Source organism: Danaus plexippus, assembly GCF_018135715.1.
Source record: "Danaus plexippus chromosome 22 unlocalized genomic scaffold, MEX_DaPlex mxdp_27, whole genome shotgun sequence".
Lineage (NCBI taxonomy): Eukaryota > Metazoa > Arthropoda > Insecta > Lepidoptera > Nymphalidae > Danaus > Danaus plexippus.
In genome coordinates this window covers 2,400,276-2,422,897 of record NW_026869855.1, presented here as the reverse complement: position 1 = coordinate 2,422,897, position 22,622 = coordinate 2,400,276, and the positions used below count along the sequence as shown (strand labels likewise).

Genomic DNA, 22,622 nt, shown 5'->3' with positions numbered 1-22,622 from the left:
CTCTGAGTTTTATTTACCTTTAAATTAAGTTATATATGTAATGTATAATTATATGGATATTTAAATAAAATTTTAACTAGCTAGGAAACAAAATTAAATTTGCGTTTGGTAAACTCTTGTCCAAATAAAATAATACGTCGCTGATAATTTACTAACCGCAAATAAGTTTGTAAACATGAAAAGTGAGTGTTCTGAAATTTTAATAATGTTAAGGGATTTTTCTCCTTATTAATTATTGCCTATTTTTATATAAAAAATACAATATATTGTATTCACTTTAAGGTTAATACTACCAGCGGACGAGTATTTAATTTGTTGAACACATTGTTTCCACTGCCTGTTCCTGAGATATTGGTGAGAAACAGACAAAATATAACCTTTTAGGGTTCCGTGTGTCGCAAAGAACATTACTTGATTAATAATATTAATCTGTCATTCATATAACAGACTGAAAATAATAGGCCGTTAAAATATTCTTTAAAGCATCTTTTCTAACTGCTCATGTTTATTACAAGGGGAAAAGATGTACAAAAATATGTTTTTTAATGAAATTAAAATGTTTAAGTTGATAGCGTTTAACTAAAACATAACCACCTTTTTTATAAATCATCATAATAGCGATCGCGTTCTGCCTTGATTGTTATTAGCCACATTTATATAGAATGATTCACGGAAAACCTTATTCAGTAGTGATATTTTTTTGTTTATTTCCTCATTAAAAATCGTGTATAGGAAAAACGAATTAAATTATTGTAATTTTAAATTTGGATACGTACCAACAGATGGCGCTTATCATGTATTCTTCGATTGAGATAATCGAATCGCTGTTAAGAAATCGAAATGTGAACTAACAAGCAATTTGTATCCGAAAATAGTGTAAAATAAAGACTATTTAGGCTTTCATTCGAAAGTTAGGGTTTATCGTTATGAAAGTTTGTCGCGTCTGTGACGAAAATTTTTCACCAAAATACGCTAAATAGAAAATTGTGAAAAAATTAAAATCCGTGACTTGATTACAGATTTATTTAAAAATATTACCCGCACAAAGGAGAGAGTTCATTGTAAAAAAAAGTGAAGGTCATATAAAGACGTAGATATTATTAGTACTTACTGTTTTTTGAAATTCTTTTTTAGTCGGTAGTTGTATTTTTTTTAAACGATTTTTTAAAACAATTTCTTAATTATCTGTGTCATAATCGTATGTACACTTAAATTAAATTGCTTACATTTACAACTAACATCACACTGAAGCCGAATTTTGCAACAAATTTCCAATGTTAGCAATAAGTTGAAACATACCTACATAAAAAGCAAACAGAGGCGCTCTATAAATATAATAAATTGACACAGAATTTGGTAATGAGGACCCTATGTCATAGGAACAAAAAGCTTAGAATTCATCCACAGACGATTTACAACACGAATCTGTTCGGACGCTTCTTGTAATATTTTATTTTTTAACAGTATACTATTCCTATTTTTTAATTCGGGAAATCTAATCATTCAAATGAGAACATTCAAGAAAATCTGTTTTTCTGATTTACTACGCAGCTTTATTATTTTATTTCAATTTTTCCCTACGTTTCGATCACTTTATAGTTTATAGCCACCGTTATCATAGACAGGCGAGATAAACGTGTCTGAAAATATAAAATAAGAGCAGTTTTGAATAGTAGTTAGCAAAAATCTAAAAAAAAAAGTCTCGCAAAACCTAAACCGCAAAAGATATTTTACATATGTCGAGAGAATTAAATGAACTTAAATTATTTAATATAATAGTTCCACCATTTATAAGCAACTTACACTATATCAGTTTCATAGTTAGCGATCAATTTTAAATATTTCTTATACTGTCTGATAAATCAAGTCTGGTTTTAACGCATTAAATTGCAACTTAAAAACAAAGATTTTTAGCATATATTGTTATTGTGTCTGGCAACTTTATTATTAACAGATAAATTCTGGTCGCTAAAACATTTGATAAAAATGAAAAAAATGCCAATGAAAGTAAATAATATCTATTACTATATGAATAATGTAATTAATTATGATCCATTAAAGGTTCTTTCAGAGCCTTTGCGGAGTCTATGAATCAGATAGAAATGATTTATCTGTTTTCCCAACAGGAAATAGGGAAGGTATCCGGCCTTACCATAAGTTTTCCCACGTCAAACTGCATACGGACAGTTTATAGTTTTTCTATAATATATATCGCATATGAGAGTATCAAAGTAGGGTAGTACTTTGAAATATGGACAACACAATCCGTGTAACAAAATTTATAGTAGGAAATAGATTAGCAATTCAAAGGAAAAATTAAAACCATATTTATTTAATAACATTGCTATAATGATAAGGAAACTAAAAATAGCTTCAATTTATATAAGAAATAAAATTAAAATCTATCGTTGCACTTTGTGTTATAACTCGAAGTTATTACTTTTTTACTTACTAACTTTATTTAATTACTTACTTTATTTAACGCCTTACTTTATTTCATATAATTACAGCCTAAATCATATTTTTTCAGAGATGAAATAAACATGAATAGCTTGATCATTGTGAAATAAATCTGTTTTTTTTTTACGTCCACACGGTTCTTGACACATATTTTTGATTAATATTTTTGCACATAAAAACCTAACTGATTTAGACAACGAAACTATTTTTTTTAATTGACAGGTAAACTACATTAAATTTCTTATTATAAAATATAAATAACTGATCCCTATTTAAATATATCATGCATTATTTTAATATTTAGATTTTTACAGAGTAATATTATCTGTAGCAATATGAATATAAGCACATTTCAGGAATGAATTAAAACGTAATATCCGGTCAACGCACAACTTGGTCCAAATAATATAACTAAAGAGACGTTAACGTAATTTAAAATTTAAATCGAGTTATACCCAATATATACCAGAATACTAGTATTATTTATAGAATACAAGCCGCCATATTTATTAGCGAGCCACTTCCTTTTCCTGTGCTTGATTTAAAATCGTTTCCTGTTGCAACACTTGAATGACCTCAGTTTATTAAAGCCATATATCAGTCGGACGATTTTTTAAATATATCTGTATTTTCTGTGTCCATGAAATGTATAAAAAATAGAAAATAACTTAGGTTTTTTCAGAAATAAAATAAAATGGATTTTGTTTTGAGCTCTTTCCCGCGCTGTTTTATTTCCGGGCTCCTTTTAATAATGCTTTTATATTTTTATATTTATTTTCACACAGTTTAAAAATATTTAACACTTTTGTTAGAATATTTTTTTTTCGATTCATTCTTATTGAAATCAGTAGAACGAATTCTATATTTGCGTGGCTGGAAGTCATGTCCAAACAACGTACATACTCAGTAATACTTCGTAAAAGATCTAATCTTTTAACAGGAGATATATTTTGCCTACACCGAGATCATGACAATGAAATCTCGGAGTTGAAAATTCATTTTTGACTGACTGTATGTGATCAATATAACATTAATGCCCAATAACAGTAAAAGTTGCTTTAAAAGATTTTAAATCGTAAGACATGATACGATATCTTAAATAAATGTTGTTGATCGTCTTGTTATCTATATAACTAATTTTTGTCCGCGTGAACCAGCGTTGCTCTCAGAAAGATATGTATAAAATGTGTTAAAACAATACATTTAGTAAGCTACGTTACAGCCTTCACATTTCAAATAACCTACATACAGACTAGAGCGCCATCTGGCGGGCTGATTTGTGAATCTAAAACATCTGCGGCACACAAATGCATAAAAAAAATACATTCAAATCGGTTCCATCGTTTAGGAGCTCAGCGACGTACACACGTACGGTAGGATTATATATTATAAAGGAATAATAGTTTCTAAAAGTGTAAAACTACAAACAATAATAATCAATCAACTGGGGATTTTATTTGTGTCTTGAATAGATTGGAAATTATGAGCAATTGATGAAATGCACTCGAAAAGTTCGGGTTGTCAATAAAACTTGAAGGGATAAAAAATGAGTAAACAAAAAAAATTACAATTAAAACATTCTATTTATTATAAATATTTAATATAATAACGTGTTTTATTTCTAGCCTAGCTGTGTTCATACTTCCGCTCGAACATGAGCTGGCTCGACCGGAGAAGTACCAGCCTCTCACAGAAGATCGGCGTTAAGTAACCTTAAATGGCTGCGTTTCGTCTGACGAATGAGAGTGCCGGTTGCCCTTCCCCCTTTTCTCACCCTTTCCTGCCTTTTCCTTCTTTTCATGCCCTGTCCATTTCCACCTTTTCCTTCCCCTCTTCCCCAATCAAGGGAGGCAACACATCCGCAAAACTATATTGCGGATGTCCATGGGCAAAGGTACTACCTCCATCAGGTAGGCCGTCTGCTCGTTTGCCCCCTTTAGCATAGAGCAAAAATGTTATAAATCAATTAACCCTTTTTATTGCATATCTTAAAAGAGATGTTGTGCGAGATGCTTTTGTAAAATAAAAAATATTTTTTAGCTCATGCCGTGTTTCCGATTGACTTGTGTGTCGTTTTATTGACTTCACAGGATATAAACCTTTTTGATATCTCTTTAAACTTTTGAATACAATCGTATTGCTATTGGTTTTTCCCGTGAATTTATCTTTTGTACTGTATATAATAACAAAAGTCACTGTCAAAGATTTCTATCTGTATATAACTCCACGCACTGTTAATATTATTATTTGGCAAAAGTATTTTTAAACAAATTTCAATTTTAAATTCACTATTTTTAAAATATATATATATACATGTACATTATAGTTATTATACAAACGAAGTATATAAGATAATATTCGGTTTTTTAAAGACGTAATTTAAGTAATATTTGTTTTTTTTTTTAAAACGTCTTTCTAAATATACTAAATTATGTAACATTATCAAATTACTCTGAATTGTCTAAACACAATTTAGTGAGTAATTTATTGACCTCATCTAATTTATCATAACGCATCTGGAGATGAAATCTCAGCTTTTTGTTCTTATAAATTATGTTCGTAATACCCAACTTCTGTATTAATATATTAATATAGTCAAAGACTTCGTCTGTTTTATTTCAATATATACTTACGTATTTACTTTATTCTACAGCTATATAAAACAGTATTCAAAATGATTGTTGTAAGTCACATTATACTCTACATTGTCGAAATTTAATCGTTTAATTTGTCCAACAATTTAAAATATTTATTTTTCTGGAATAAAATAAATTACTCCTAATTACTAAACGTAATTTTTTAAACGGACCCGATTTTTTTTTTCTAAAATTTTTTTATAGTACTAACCATATATTCAGTTTTCGTTAAATGCAAAAGAGATGAAAAATATTCAATTTAGATTATTATCAATATGAGAAATTATTTTAGTAAATCGTGACCTTTCTTACTTTACTTACTCTTTTTTGTTAATTTGTTTTTAAACGTTTTAAGCACAAAGTTTGCTTTTTATACGTCGCGCCGAGAGGCTTGTCATTTCGAAAATATTCCTTTTCGTGTTCGTTATAAATGTTACCAAATTACCCACTTCACCGATGTAAATAATTTTAGTAATACATCAGGTGATATATTCGTTTAAGTACCCACAATTGTAACACAGAATTTACCATATAAAGTCCAAGCATAATCGTACTGAATTCTTTCTACATTGGTCGCTCTTAGGAGCGACAGTGGTAGAATCCCAGCTATACAATTTTTGACATTCATTGCAAGAATTTGTTAGCAATAAACAAGTATCATTTTAAGTAAAGACTATCTTTGCTTCAAAGTGTAAACCCATCCATGGTCATCGGTACTGAACGCCAAGACTCGAAAGCCTATTAAGGGACTAGGTTCTTGGCATCAGAGCCACGAGGATGCATCGCTTTCTCATATATTATTTATTTAGTAATCGTAGTAATTAGATCAATATGAGATAATGAAAGAATAAAATACATCCTTTAAACCTAATTTCATAAACTGAATAACTTATGTTACATTTAATAAACTAGTCTAGACATATCTTGATGTGTTCAATAGAGTATTAACTAATACGCTGCCTAATCTATCCACCCGGACAGATCTTGATTATCTAAGTTCAACGCTCGACCCATGACATACAATAGACACCCTAATTTTTCTAACGGACATCGCAGGGCTGTCGTGTGAATAAAATATGGTTACAAAATTAGATAGATATCCGAGTTGACGAATAATAACTTCTTTTAATATAAACACAATTAATATTTTTATACGAATTGATGATAAAATTCAGCGATGATTAAATATTATAGGATTAAACAAATAGTAAAACGGTAGTTTAACAATTTAATATTTAGTACGTTTAATGTGGTTTAATAAAAAAGGTTGTATTTTGGTAAAAAGAAAACTCGATTTATGTTATTATTTTTATATTAAATGTGAATGGTTAAATAAGGTAGAGTTTCGATATCACATATGTTGCCGCGGTGCTCAATAAAAGCTTTGATTGTAGAATTCAACTAATTATATAATCGGTAAGCTAACCTACAAACAGAGACGAAACCTCTCAGCATTCCATGGATTCACCGCGCGGGTGCCGGGTCCATCGTTGCAGGGAGAGGAGCTTCAACAGTGCCTGAGACTTGCGACCCAGGTGTAGGTTTAAGGGTTCCATATCTAACGCGTTAAAAGCTCACCACCGTCCAATGTTCGAAGATACAGAATACGAATATTTAGTCGAACATTCCTCTACCTCTACATATCAGAACAAAAAAGTTGAAAGTACTGTAAATACATTGGCCAGCTCTATTGAAAGAATTTTTTTATACGTAATTTATAATGTTCCGTCTCTCTACTAAATATCTTTTCTATTCAGCAGTGAGAGAATTGCGTGTAAACAGCGGACACAATTTTTATTTTATATTTTCGTGTGTTGGGAACAATAAAACGAATAATAAAGCGGTGTTACAATTTCATGTTTATTTTAGTTTTCAACAAAATTACATCTGTGGAGCTTTGGAGTCGTAAAACAAAACGGAATGCATGAAGCGAAGGAGACGTGAGAATTTTAAATTTATGTCGAATGTTTTATGAAAATATTTATATAATTCATTAACTGCATTATATTTTCATTCTATTCAATTCACTATTTAACATATAACAAATATACTGTGTTTTAAAGAAGAAATCTCAGTCGCTTTTGTTTTGTTCCAAATCATTATATAGTGCAGTCGTATTTTATAGTTTTTATAGTTAAGTATAGTTAAGTCAAGTATTTTATAGTTATTCTGATCTTAAACTATCAGTATGCTTAGCACATGTTTGAATTGCACTACATACGAAGTGTCTCCCGTTTCGCGTTCAATGATAAACGTAAGTTTTTACTATATTTACGAATATAAATTAATGAAAATTTGGAAACTCCGTATATTGCGAGACAATACGAACTTGTAGTTAGCTTAGTACCTAATTTAATTTATTAAACCGACACGCAGGATGTTGTCTATTGTCTGACAGCACTATTACTAAATCATTTAAAGTTTTCATAATTAAAATTATTTGTGACAATAGGAAAAGTTATTTTAAAACGCTTGTCAGTTATAAAATATCGAGAATGTTTTCATATACCTATAAATATATATTTAACAGAGTAATTTAAAACGTAATGTTTATCCATCTTTATAATTAATTGTGTTTTATAATTCATAACATCAGTACCAGGTAAAAAACACAACGATTTGTTTCTTTAGCAATGAAATTCTCATAATAGATAAAAAAAAATCTAAAATTGCAATTTTTTTTATATATATATCCTGTTGACATACTGGTCTTATAGTGTATATTTAAATATAATTTAATTGAAATGGTTGTAGTTTTTTCATTATCATCATTACATTTATTTAACATAGTTTAAATGACATCGTTATCTGAGATTTCCTCCAATTTATAACACAAACGTTTATATGGGACATCAACAGACAGTTTTTGTGACTTAAAGCTTCGCGTAATCCACATACTACCTGACAATTAAAACTTTCAGAATGGAAGCAATAGTTTCCACAGCACAGTTTAGCTCATGTGAACTTTGACTCCTTATTAGAGGCATTAATCATATTCCGCTAGACTTTTCAATGGATAATGGTCATAGTCAACGAATAGTCTATGACATTATTTCATAATGATTGCTGGATACTTCTACCAAACATTTTTTCCTGTTATGAACCACGTTTGGTTACTCTTTTCTACAGCCTTAACACGTGTCTCTTTTGAATTAATCGAATAAAACTGGTAATATTGTTTTAATGACCTTACTGTTTGGGCGTTCTAGATTATTATCACACCAAAAAAACTAGTTCTAAATATATTTTTATTAGTTTAGTATCGAAAAATTATTATTGGCAGGCTTGATTTTTTGTTCGTTAATGGACTCTCACAGAAAGTCTCCAAGTGTTAAGTTATTTTTAATTTATCATCACTATTTAATTTAAGCATAGAATTATAAAAAGGGAAATAAATATTGCATTTGTACAGACTGATATCGATAATTTTATTACGAAACTGTAATATAAGGACTTATTGTTACTACAGACATATAATTTTATTTTATTTTACTTTTATTGTACGCGATGTTACGTAATTTTATACCTCAGTTTTGTCTCAGCCCTGACGATTTCCGTAAACTATAGGGTATATTATTTTCTATATGCAACTGATCACAGCAGTGGTTGAAATATATAGCTTGTGAACAAAACAGTTCATATAAATGATCTTGCTTGCGTGAAAATATTATCATTGCAGGCCTTAAGTTTCTAAGTATTTTAAATTATTATTAGTAAGGACATATGTTACATATTTTTTATGATAGCAGGAAAATTGATTGGACATAAATCTCAAATAGCAAGTCCAGTAGTCTGGTTTTGGATTAAAATTACAAAGGTGTCCAAACGTCAGAATTGGTATCAGCGCGCTGGTATACGCTTGCTTTATGGCGTTATTTGATGAAGTAAGCGAAGCCACATGGAACAGCCTTAACAAGCACGTGTCAGAAAATTGTTTGTTTACAGATTAAAAGTTTTTAGTAGATTGTAAAGCATTAGTAAAAATATTTGATTTATAATTTAGCTTTATTTACGTAATTATGAAGTATTGTTGTAGGTATGGAAATTTTAGTGAGATGAAACTAGTATTATTCGGATTTACTACGCGGATTTTATTATTTAAAAAACTACATAATCCCAAAAATGTGGAACGCTTCACGATTTTGCGTGCCCCCTGCACGTGCATGGCCCCTGCGCAAGGATGACACGCAAAATCGTGAAGCGTTCCACATTTTTGGGATTATGTAGTTTTTAAATACTAAAATCCGCGTAGTAAATCCGAATAATACTAGTTTCATTTAAATGAATACTCGCGAAAATCTTAGATCTCATAAATTTTTGTGAGATCTAGATTTATACGTGAAAAGTGATATTATAGTTATGCTCGGCTAGTTGGCGGACAGCAACGACAATTCAAACAGGTCACAATCGTGCTTTCTTGAGTAACTGTGGATATTCCCACAATAGTATAGCGAAAGCCGTCGAAGCTTCACTGTTGCAGGCAAAAGCGATATTGCTTCATTATATCGGTGAGGGTCACCTCTGAGGTTGATTGGGTTTTTCCCGCACTTTTCAATTTCCCGCATAGTCAACCCCATTTTCGCCTGGATGGAGGGGGGCGGATGGCAGACTATACAAGTGTTCCCATCAAAAACAAATACAGACATAAGACTTGATACTTTAATAAAGCGTATGAGAATCATTCAGATTCATATACATATATATATTTAAATGAAACTAGTATTATTCGGATATACTACGCGGATTTTATTATTTAAAAACTACATAATCCCGACGTTTCGGTTACTTTGCAGCAACCGTGATCACGGGCAGACGAAGTGATATACATATATATATATATATATATATATGTATATTACTAAAATTTTATTCTGGAGCGTTTTAGTGTGTCTGTTTTTTGGATGAAACATCGTATTTTTAAATAAAATCAAATATTTATTATTCATAAGATATTTTTAAGGTTTCAACTGGTTTTGAAATCATGAAAAAAATAGGTATGGTTGGCTTAAAACACACCGGTCATGTACAATATATTGTGAATTGATTGTTATCTTAAACCCAGATAATGTTGCTACGAGTAAGCGGCCAGACTTAAAAGACTAATATCGAAACTCAGTATTTTTGTGCATTTACATATATAAAATTAAAAAGACTGTTTATAAAATCAATTAATTTAGTAAAATAGTTTCAAAAATACTATGAAATTTCGAGAACATCGATGATATTAAATAAACAGAAAGAAACACGCTTTGAACTAGTTTAAAGTTGAAAGATAAGTTGTAAATACAGGATTAAACAAAGTTTCAAAGTTAGTCGCGATTCAGCTTTGAAATACGTAGAATCTAATTATGTAAGATTTCGCGTTTGTAAAGCTAACATAATATTATCTACTATAACAAAAGGCACTATCGTTTCCTGAATAAATGAATTATATTGTGTGTAAAACTTAAAATGATTTTGTTGTTTTGACATCGAAATTTTATAGGTTAAAAAAATTATATGGTGGAAAATCTACGTCATTGTTTAATATCGTTCTGTGGTCTTTATTTGTTTTATCAACTTTTGAATTGTAGCTATATAAACCAGGGTAATAGGTTTGTGGTATAGATTCAAATAGAGTTATATAGATATAAATAGTCATATTTTAGATGTTTGATATAAAACAATTAGAATGGTTTTAAATACAATCACTTAGTATTAATATTTTTTTATACTAAAGGGGCAATAGAACAGGCGGACTATTTGGTGGAGGTAGTATCGTCGCCCATGGACATCCACAATGTAGATTTGCGGATGAGTTATCACCCTTGATTGGGGAAGAGAAAAGGGTGGGAAAGGGCAACCGGTTCTCTCACTCATCGGACGAAACGCAGCCGTCTAAGACTATTCCACGACGATCATCTGCGAGATTGTTTAATAGTTCTCAATTGTAGTCGTTCTAAAAGCATCCGTAGTATTGATCAATTGTGTTAAGAAATATAAGAACAGGGTATTATTGATGGAAGTGGCAATATGATCAAATTATGTTCATATAAGTACTATCTGTTACAGCATGCATTTTTTTATAATGTATTTCAGATATAATACATTTTGGATTAAAGATAATTCGTGACACAAACACCTGCTTCAATAGTTTTCTCACTACGACAACTACTAAGGCACTGTCGGTAGTACGACTTGTTTTATTACATATATGTATATTATTATAATAATTTAAAAAGTTCTTCATTTCTTATGTTAGATATTGTAATGATTAACTGAATTGTACTACACAATGTTTAATAATTGTAAAGTTAATTTGTGAATTGACCTACTGTTGCAAATGTAAATAGAAACTAAATGAGGGTAGTTTTAAAAACGACTGGCAAGTGTTATAATGTTCTTAATGTAACAGACAGTCAATTCCCACCGTTTGGTCGGCGAAGACTTTATCAAGTGTGCACTAAACTGTGAATATATATATTGTGTTTCAACGAGGGCTTATACTTTGTAAGTAATATTTTGTCTTTTGTAAAATGTTCTAGTATTTCACTGACTGGATTAATGACTGTTAATTCGTAAAATATGATGTAGTGGATTGATCTTGAAACTAAATCCATATATGAATTGTGATAAAGAAAGAGACGAAACCTCTCAGCATTCCATAGATTCACCGTGCGGGTGCCGGGTCCAACGCGTTTCAGGGAGAGGAGCTTCAACAGTGCCTGGGACTTGCGACCCAGGTGTAGGTTTAAGGGGCCCCTATCTAACGCGCCTTAAACGCTCACCTCCTTTGTCCAAGCTCCTCTCCCTACCTAACTAAATTTGAAAAGAACCTACTAGGGCTGCCTTCGAAGTACGTTCATTCGTGAGCTCGTAATATTTGTTGACCTTGATGGTATGGTCTTTGGGGATGTTGGTTTCCCAAGGAACCGTAAGCTCTATCATCACAACATTCACAACATTAAAATTCGCGAATACATAAATATGTCTGGTTTGGAGGCCGAAGCACAAACATCCTGGGGGATTTTGTATTGTTTTTCACACGTATCCATCGTTATAGTCCAATCCGAAGCCGCTTTAAGGATGGAGTAAGGCTTGACATTTTTTTATAGCCATAGTGCCCTCCCTCACAAAACCTACTGATCACGCGTTTGTGGTTATTTAATTGTTTATTAAAATACCTGTAAATATATTAATATTGAAGCCAATGTTAAAGGTTAACCAATTATCACAACAACGATTGTGACATAAGTATGGAATCGATTAAATAAAATCATTATATTAATTGTTTGAAATAGAATTAATATTTTAACACTATTCAAACTAATACTTTACACATAAGATCTACGTCTTTGTACACGGACAGTAAGGTTTAGCCTCAATGACTGTAATTTAGGTTTCATATAAAACTATTTATTTCTTCACATTATTTATTCCATGCTATTATGTGTATTTATTAAGCTCTTTTTATTTATTATTAGACACATTAAGGAGGGTTTTAAAGAATATATAGTATGCCAATATATTATATTAATTAATTAAGGCCAGTCAAGTGTTGCAAGGGAAAGCGTATTAACTACGTCAGTATAAACGGAAGGAACTCGCCAATAAATATGGCCGCGTGTATTCTGTAAATAATACCATTTATTCTGAAAAAGGTTGGTTGCACTTTTTTATTTTTAACTTTAAAACATTTAATGATCATTTAATTCATTTTACTTAATGTCATTCAGATATCTTAAATTAATATTTGGAAAAAAGTTATGTGGACAGTTTGTGATTACCTGTCAATCCCTGTTCAGGTTATGAACGAATATTTAAACTCGCTTCCATACATACACGACCAGTTCAATAACACAGGCACGCAGTTTGACTTTGTCGCAGTCCGGTAAAAACATTTTCACGGCAAACATCACCCGAGCTGTCATTTGTGGATGACGGAATATGTCGCGATGCTGATGGTTACGTCAATGTTTACAGTACTCTTGTTTATTGACAAATATAAAGACGCTATTTTAAATCTAACTGTGATTTCAAATCGAGATATTTTTGTAAAGATATCCACTATCTCTAATTTGTGTAAGAGTTGCGGACAGATTTATTTTATTCAATAGTTTCTTATATTTGAAAAGATAGATAAGAAAAATCGAACTCCTAATGAAAATTAATATCTATTATTAATAAAAATACTAACGACTTGGTTTCGCTCAACACATTATTCCCTGGACCTCTTCATCTCTCCATCATTATACCAATAAACACACGTTTCCTCGGAAAAGAAAAATGTCTACGAAATTGCTACCAAATGTTACGAACGCGTAACAAATGAACTCGACTCGTGTTACCATGTGTGTGATGTATTGTGTGTATATATATATATATATGTGTGTGTGTGTGTGTGTGTTAATAGGATTTTACATAAAAAAATTAAATAACATGGTATTTATTAATCTAGCTTTTTTGATCACGGTTGAAAAAGTTATGATTATAACCTTATAGTTATACCTTTTACTTAAGTTATAGCTCTTTTATAGCTGAAGCATTCAAAAAACTTGTTTTTATTTTAATGTGTACACGCGAAAATCTTAGATATAATTTTTAAATGTTATTTAATTTATAAAATGAAATGAAAAAGAAAATATCACATTTTTAAATATCCCAGACTCACTTTACACATTTGTTATTTTTTGACTAAAATATTCATAAAAAATAAATCGATTTTTGGTTGTTGTTTTTGTACTTTGGTGATAGCCTTTAGTATTTTTGCAACATTTGCATATGTGTGTGAGCTAGACAGGTCAATAAAAGACCATTAAAAGTCGTTATTTCTGTCAGTAATTTTAATAATAATAAATATAATTTCTCTTCTATTCGCTAATCAATTCGAGACTAGGAAATAAAGTGTAATCTATCCAATCTTTTCTAGAAAAAAAATCAAAAAATTCCAACATACTCATAGTGTCAATGAAAACGGTCGTAGTTCAAGTACATGTATAAGTAACAAGGAAACTCCACAGTTTCTTTTTTTTTACTAACAGACATAATATACAATACTTCTTTTAAACTTAAACATATACAGGACATTTTAAAAGAAACTGAATTCTATTATATAATTATTAATAGTTTTCGTTTCAGGAACTATGGATATCAAATAAAAAATGTTTGTAGTGTTGTTAAAAAAAAAAGTAATTCTGCAATAGGGAGAGTTTATAAGATAAAAAGTTGATCCTAGGCTGACTTCGATTTATAAATGCGCTCGGAAATGAGAAAACGCGCCCTCGGGCAAAGCGCCACCTGAAAACGTAGCTAAAATATTTCAGTGAGCGCAGCGTTAAAGGTAAGGAAAGTTTATTTAAAATATAAACCTTTTATTGCTGAAAACAGTAGAAGACAAAAAGCGTTTTTAAATCACGTCATTGGAAAGGGAAGCGACTCGCTTATAAATTCTGTAAATTTGACAGGTCTTGTTACGACAAACGTTTGGATTTTATCGGTTCTAAAATTATAGGCTTTGATTTATTTACATTTATAATTTTGTATTAATTCAAAGGGTATTTAGGAGATCCCTTACTATATCTGAGATAAGCTGCATACGGTACTTTTAATATCAGATTCTAATAGGTGAAACTTTTAATATTATCAGCGCATAGAAAATGAGAAGAGTTGGGAAAAGACTTATCTGATGAGTGTTCATTAGAAACTGGTCTGATAAGAGTGTAAAATATTATATATAAAATTCAAATATTACTCGTAGTTAATCAATTTCTCAAGAGATGATCCCATCCATCAAATTATAATAAAAAAAATAAATAAAAATTTAAATGCGTAAAATTAATTAGTATCCAACATGACAGCCTTAAAATAACAAAGAAATAAAAATTAAAGGTTTTAAACCATTTGCTATTCCTTTAATTTTTTTATTCTCATTAGAAAAAAAAAAAATAAAGTCTTCATAACAGTTTAGTGTATAAACATGATATTGCACAATTTTATAACGGCGGTATATTTGTTAAAGGAAGGAAGGAAGGAAATGCTCTTTTAAACAACATCACCGGAGACCGCGGGATCCGGTGATGAGTGTGGAGACGCGTTGTGTGTTGATAAAACAATTTAAGGATGCCGTTGGTGATTGGCGTCACTGGAATTTTAAATTCATACAAGAATATCTTTTATTACCTTGTATTTAAACGACAACTTTTTATGAAAAAAATATATTAACGAGACATTCAATATCACGCAAGTAATGTTTTCAGTACACGACATTTTGTATGAACTAAAAAGAATACTATGTTCTGTTTTTTTTAAGGGCATATGAATACTTTAAGCAGCGTTAAAAAATAAAGAATTGTTTCTCTATTAACATTAATGACAGTTTTAACTTCTCAGTAGTAACTCTAATCTTTACAGTTTACTTACATATGTATCGCTTATTTACAAATTCCATTACAGTGATAGTTTAGTAACTTTGATTAGTAAATATCAATAGATTTATTAAAAACCTCCTGAATTTTATATTCAAAGAAGATGAACATCGAATTACTTTTCACGTGAATGTGTTTGTGATGATTTATACTCGTAACAGTTATGCCAATAGCTTTCCTTCATAAATTGCATTATCATCGTCTTACTTAACAAGGTAATGACTTTTTTTTAGGCAATTAATTCCATTACGATATTGAAAAATAATATTATAAAACAAGCAATTTTACGATTACTAAAACATAACATTCGCAAGTATTCCATTCGTAATGAATTCGAAGTAAATGTATAAAGTATATAAATCATTCTTTATGTGCCAATAGAATCGGGGAACATATAGAATATGCGGTATAAATATAAGTTTGACGCACTTAGGGAGGATCGTAATTCTGCTGAGTCAGGAAAGGACCGTCGCGTTGTCATGGTTACGAGACGAGGTATTACATTCACCAACCACCACATAGCTGAAGTGAACCTGTTACTTATATCATTATTAAAGATAGAGAAAAAAAAATCAGGTTTTGGTTTTGAATGTCAAGATAAATCGAAAATTAATACAATAAAGTGGTATAGAATACCTAAGCTGATTTAGATTCGTGAAACCCGAGGGACGGTTATCGAAGATATCGTTTAAACTTAATATAATAAAATGCAAAAATATCACATCACCGACACAGGTTGCGTTTGCTAAGTAATATTATATTCTATATTATCTATGTTTTAGACAAGAAAACTACTCGCATCGTTGTTATATCCTATAACCATTGCTGGTTTTGGGCATTTGTAAATAATGTGTTACAATCAAAACCAGTAATGTAAGCTTCAAACACCGAATTGATATGATTACAAGTTATTTTGTATTATTCTGTATTGGATACACTCAAGTCTTAATCGACAAGGTCTCAGCGGCTTGATACGTTATTTAGACTTACAATTATTATACCTACGATACTTCAAGAATACATGAGATATGATCCTTTGGGTTCATAACAACTGTCAATGATAAACATGAAAGACATTTACAGTGTACGAATATAACACGAGTAATGTCGATAGGAATATAAGGACAAGACATAAACACATCCTTGTTTAAGAAACTTAGAGTTGAAGGAAATTTAATTTTGGTTTTGTATCTGGAGATCATGTTGAGATTATTGGTGGGTTGGTTGTTTTAAATGTGGCCTTCATCCGTGCAAAGACGTGCACAGTACATTCTGCCAGTGTGGGTGGACATTCTTATGTTAACTTCTATTAAAAGAAGTAATCACAGATCGGGAAGAAAATTGTTTTCAAAATTAAAAACGCCCCGCCGTGCTATGTTCATTCAAACGCCAGTATGACTTGTTGTAACATCAATATTAAAATACAACGAAATATTTCAGTGATTATATATATATATATATATATATATTAACTTACCAGTATACTGTTATAATTCACAGAGCTTAAAGAATACTGAGATATTAAGAAATATATTTAAAATCCCAAAACCTTATGACGACAGGTTGGAAGTAATTACTTATTATACGAGTCATTCTATACTTCTTAAAAAAGGTGCTTATTACAGATATTTTTGTTGAGAACGTAGCTACTTCGATTGTTATGGCTTTTACCTAAATAAAAATTTTATTTCAATTGTATGACGTAGAAAATTTATTTAATAATGAACGTATCTCAAATTTACTTCAAGTATGACATTCTTATTTCATTGAAGAGACACGTGGAATGGCGAACAATTGTTCAAAGAGAATACATACATGCAGGAACTAAGAGGTCTTAATTTGTAATACACGTGAATATACTCTAGTATTGAGGTAATAATTTTCTGAGGTGGTAGAGCCTAGGTGTGGTCAAGCCGCTACAGCTCGAAAATCCGCTGGCTCTATGGCGGAAGTACTTCCCTCTCACAGAAAATCGGTGTGAATAACTCTTTAATTTCTGCGTTTCATCCGAGGAATGAGAGAGCTGATTGCCCTTTCGCTTTCCCACCCTTTCCCCTCCCTCTTTCACAGCCAAGGTCCATGGGCGACGGTGTCTACCTTACCTCAAGTAGGCCGATTGCTCGCAACAAGCAACCTTTCAAATTATAAGGATGTATCGAAACATGACTTAGTTAAAGTCTTTCACCACAAACTCCTCTTTAATTAGAATGAATCCGGAAACAGAAAGGAACCTCTTCTACTTATTATATTAAGGAGTAACGTTTGTTCTCATAATTGATATAAAATGAGTTGTTCGTTTAAATCTAGATTTGTTTTTGTTGAACTACAATTAAATTTTCGAAATTATAAAAAATAAACTCATATACTATTTGTGACTTCTGTTACTAGATACATGTTCAAGAATGATAATTCCATAAAAAGATATTCCCTTACAATTATAAAATAATCTCTTGTGACAAAGACAATATAATCCTTACATTATACACAATGACTGTTATACAGCTGAGCGGTATATCATAGCTGAAATGCCACAAAGTTGTAAACTTTGGACTTCATCTTTGTATAATCTTGTGTTCACAACTGAATGTCTTGGAACTTTAAAATGATTTCGAGCGTTTTCTTAACCGTTTGTTTGCAGTCAATACTTTTACAATATATCAAAGTCAAACTCTATCGTATAATAATATTGTATCAGTATTGGATACTATGTATAATTTATAACTTCATTTATTAAAACACTGTAATTTCATAAGCAAAATTAGTTGACGTGTTCAATAAAAATTATATAAATATAAGATTTTTATTCTAGTTTCTCTCTTCGCCTGTTATGGTGACAAAGTTATTAAAAAGGCTAATTTTTTATACAATCACAATTGTTATAGAGACTTTAGTCCGACAGAGTTGATGTTTTATACATCCGTACGAATAAACGACTTAATAAATATGTTTATACGATAGTTGACTCTGACTGGTGACGTCATAAAGCGTAATTGTAGTTTACAACAGTAGTGCAATCTATGAAAATCCACAATAATATTAAGAATCCAATTCATGTAGTGGCTTTCATATGATCCATCGTGATATTAATAACTTGCATGGGAAAGTTAAAATAGACTTGAAGGTAAATCTACCTAACCCGACGCGACACCTTTAGTTAATTTACAAAATAAACTTTCGACGCCATGTTTTTCTTTACAAAGTAAAACTTACTCGTAAATTTATTACCTAATTAAAAAATTAAGTTCAAATGTAAGCCAGGGTCTTTTGGTGAGTATCTACTAATATATATATATTTTATTTTTTTAAATGTTTAGGTAACATATACGTATATGTGTATATATACATACAACTTATATGTAATAAATCAAACATTTTTTATGCCACGAGCCCATTAAATGCATTTCTTCTTAAAAATCATCTTATCATTGTCAAAAAAGATAATAACTACAAAACTTAAAAGAACTTATTGAAATTGATAGTTCAAGTTCGCAGGGTCCCCGGATCTTACTTATATCATAGGTTAGTATAAGTGTGCACAGTAAACATATACATATTTGCTACCTTATACCGACGGCTACTTCTCAGGTAACAGGTCCTATAGATAAATGAAAAATTGTACTCAAATTACTTATAGTCTGAGGTCTGATTTTTACGTGTGTTGTAAAAAATATTGTAAACAATTCCAAATGAATACTAACAGACACTTTCTGTCTTCACAATTTTTTGTCAGACACTTTAAATACCGATAGCAAAAAAAATAAGACGATAATAAATCATTTAATTATTATTAAAAGCTTTTATTGGACAAATTATAAGATAATTTGAATGGAACACTTTTAAAAAGGCACTTAATTAATCATAAATGCTAGATGGATAGATGCATGATGGATATTTGGCCCTAGGATTGATCTAACAACTTACATAATACATTTAAATAGCCCCCTAAATTGTGTTTTTTTTACAATCACACTAATAATAGCCCATAACATATGTTTTGTCCATAACAAAATGGGGCAATGGGACCTTGGACTATAAATAAAGAAAGAGTTAAAAGTCACAAATTAAGTTTAACGCTTTGATGAGACTTTCAAATGATATAAGTTAATTAATATATACTTAACATTGGTCTACAACAACAGTTACGCAAGATTATTCTTACATTTTTAATGAACTAATTAAAGTTGGAATAAATATTGCATCTACATCGCTTGTAATGAAGATTACTTTTTGTTCAGGAATACTGTAACATTAAATAATATGGAAAATAATAATGTTATGCTTCTCAAACGTTATAAACCAAACATACTTAAGGACCGTCCCAAGAAGACGGACTTTAGTACCACAAAAAATAGTTTTTTTGAGTCGGGTTTTAAAATCAATTAACACAGAAAGGAATTTTTTTTAAGTAATCCTGTTAAAGGATTGTTCTGTAGCCAATAGAGACATCAAATATGGTTTATATATTGCATGTATTAAAATAACATATTGTAATAATGACAAATAAAGAACGCGTAGTATATCCGAATAATATTAGTTTCATTTAAATGAATAAAACTCGCGAAAGTCTCATCACATTAAGTGAAAAAGGTGTTTTTATTGTTACAATATTGTGATATGATTCGTGAGACTAAGTATAGCGCTATAACTAATATTTTTCGATCTTGTATATTATATGCATAATAGAATTGCAGTTTCATGATTGCAAAAAATGACATTTCATGATTATTCATCCTAATTGGCTTATAATGACAAAAATATGAGAATAAGTGCATCAGTGATATATATTAATGAAAAGGAAAAGAGTTGAATTAGTTCATGAGCACTCCTATGTAGGCCCTTGATGGTATAGCAGAAAGTTTACTACATGTCACACTTTAAACATCGGATATATTATGAAACTTTCCTTTGTTCGTGATCAATGAAATTTTCAAGGTAACTTATTTAACACAATTTTTATTAAGAATGAGCTATGTTTTATTCTTAAAACATAAATAAGAGATCCCTTTATAAAAATATAGGACTAATTGTTTTCCAAATAAATGATATTATTTACAGAATATACGCGGCCATATTTATTGGCGAGTTCCTTCCGTTTATAGTAAGGTGGATAATCCCTTGCAACACTTGACTGGCCTTAATTTATTAATATTAATATATTGGCATACGATATATTCTTTAAAACCCTTGTTAATATATCTTATAATAAATAAAAAGAGCTTAATAAATACACATAATAACATGGAATAAATAATGTGAAGAAATAAATAGTTTTATATGAAACCTAAATTACAGTAATTGAGGCTAAACCTTACTGTCCGTCTACAAAGATGTAGATCTCATGTATGAGTGGGAACTGTTTAAACAATTATAATAATATTCATATACAATGTAACAAAACAAGTCGTACTACCGACAGTACCTTAGTAGTCGTTGTAGTGAGAAAGCTCTATTGAAGCATGCGTTTGTGTAATTAATTATCTTTAAGTAAAAGTGTATTATATATTAAATTTAAAAAAAAATGCATGCTGTATCAGATAGTACTTATATTGACGTACTCGTATTTTGAGCATATTTGTATCTCCATCAATAATGGCCGTTATTATATTTCTTTATACAATTTGATCAATACTACGGTTGATTTTAGAACTAATAAACAATACATTAATATTATAACACTGTTACTTCAGTTTAACGTTTTCAGAAGTCTTACATATTAAAATTATTACTGGCACGTTATAATACATTATAACAACTATAGGGATATAGGTATGTCCTCCGCGCTAGTTCCTGAGTAATTTATTGACTTAACAAATATCTCATAACACATCTGGGAATGAATTCTCAGCTTTTTGTTTCTATAGACTATGGTCATCAGTTCCAACAGCTGTTTAACATGTTATAGATAAAGATCGTCTCTGTTTTATTTTTATTAAATATAAAACACGTAACTTAAGCTATTTGAATGTATATAATAAGTAAATAAAACAAAGAGGATTTAATAAATTTTAAAGATTCTCTGAGAAAATTAAAAAATATAATTTTATTTAATGTGTTTATTGCTTGAGAAATATCTCATTTTTGTCATTTAAAATCCATAAAAAGTTGTTGCCACAATCTTCTTAAAATTTGTATCATTACTATAAGCACCTTGTAATTTATATTGCTCCCAAAAATATTACGAAACATTCATATAAATACATAAGTTCATAAAAACATTTCTCTCAGTATGAATGTACTGATTTAAGATCAGTTTAATGTATCTTATATCGGATTTGCCGTTGGATAATCTTTTATGTTAGTTTTTTAAACAAAACTCGAAATTTTGCCACATTATCCTGCAGGGTATTTGATTTTTGAAACCTGGTATAGAAAAAAATACGACTAAATTAAGTAATCGGAAGAAGAATTATTTGAATTTGATCTCTAAATGCAATAAGATTAATAATATCAAAAATAAAATTTGTTGTTTAATAAGATGACAAAGTAACCGTTTACTTGCCTGGTGAAGCCTCCTGCCGCTATGTTTTATGTCTTTTTTAGGTGATAGTTTGACACATGTTGGTACCGTGTCATGATCCCGGCATCTCTTGAGGGATTGTAATTCAAGGATGGTTATAATTTAGCTTTCCTCTGCAGTGATCACGATGATCAGGGTTACTGCAACGTAACCGAAACTTCGGGAGTACGTAGTTATTTAAAATAATAAAACACGCGTAGTATAATCCGAAAAATATTAGTTTCATTATCAATAAAGTTTGTTGATAAAATTATATTGTAGATAATGAGAGACTTAAAATTGAAACGGAAATTACGTATTATAAAATAAAAAAAAAATTCACTATGATTTCTTAAAGGATATGCGCTCTTATTTACTTGAAAACACTTTTGTGATATTTCATATAAGTTTCTTAGGATTTATTTCAAAAATATTATGAAAAGGATTCTTGAATTGAGTGTCAAGTACCGTGAAAAACGTAGATTCAATAATAAATTAATTTCAGAACTTTATTCAAATCCATCGATAACTCATAAAACATGATAATTTGTTTCGCTTCATATAATTTAAACGCACGTTACTTTAATTATTATTTGGAACGAGTTGTGAAATTCATATAAAAATTTC

General features: G+C 30.1%; 1 pseudogene; it reads left to right on the top strand.

The window, feature by feature from the left end:
- Positions 1–9,191: 9,191 nt before the first annotated feature.
- On the top strand, positions 9,192–9,311 carry LOC116773729 (U6 spliceosomal RNA; annotated as a pseudogene).
- The last annotated feature ends 13,311 nt before the right edge of the window (positions 9,312–22,622 follow it).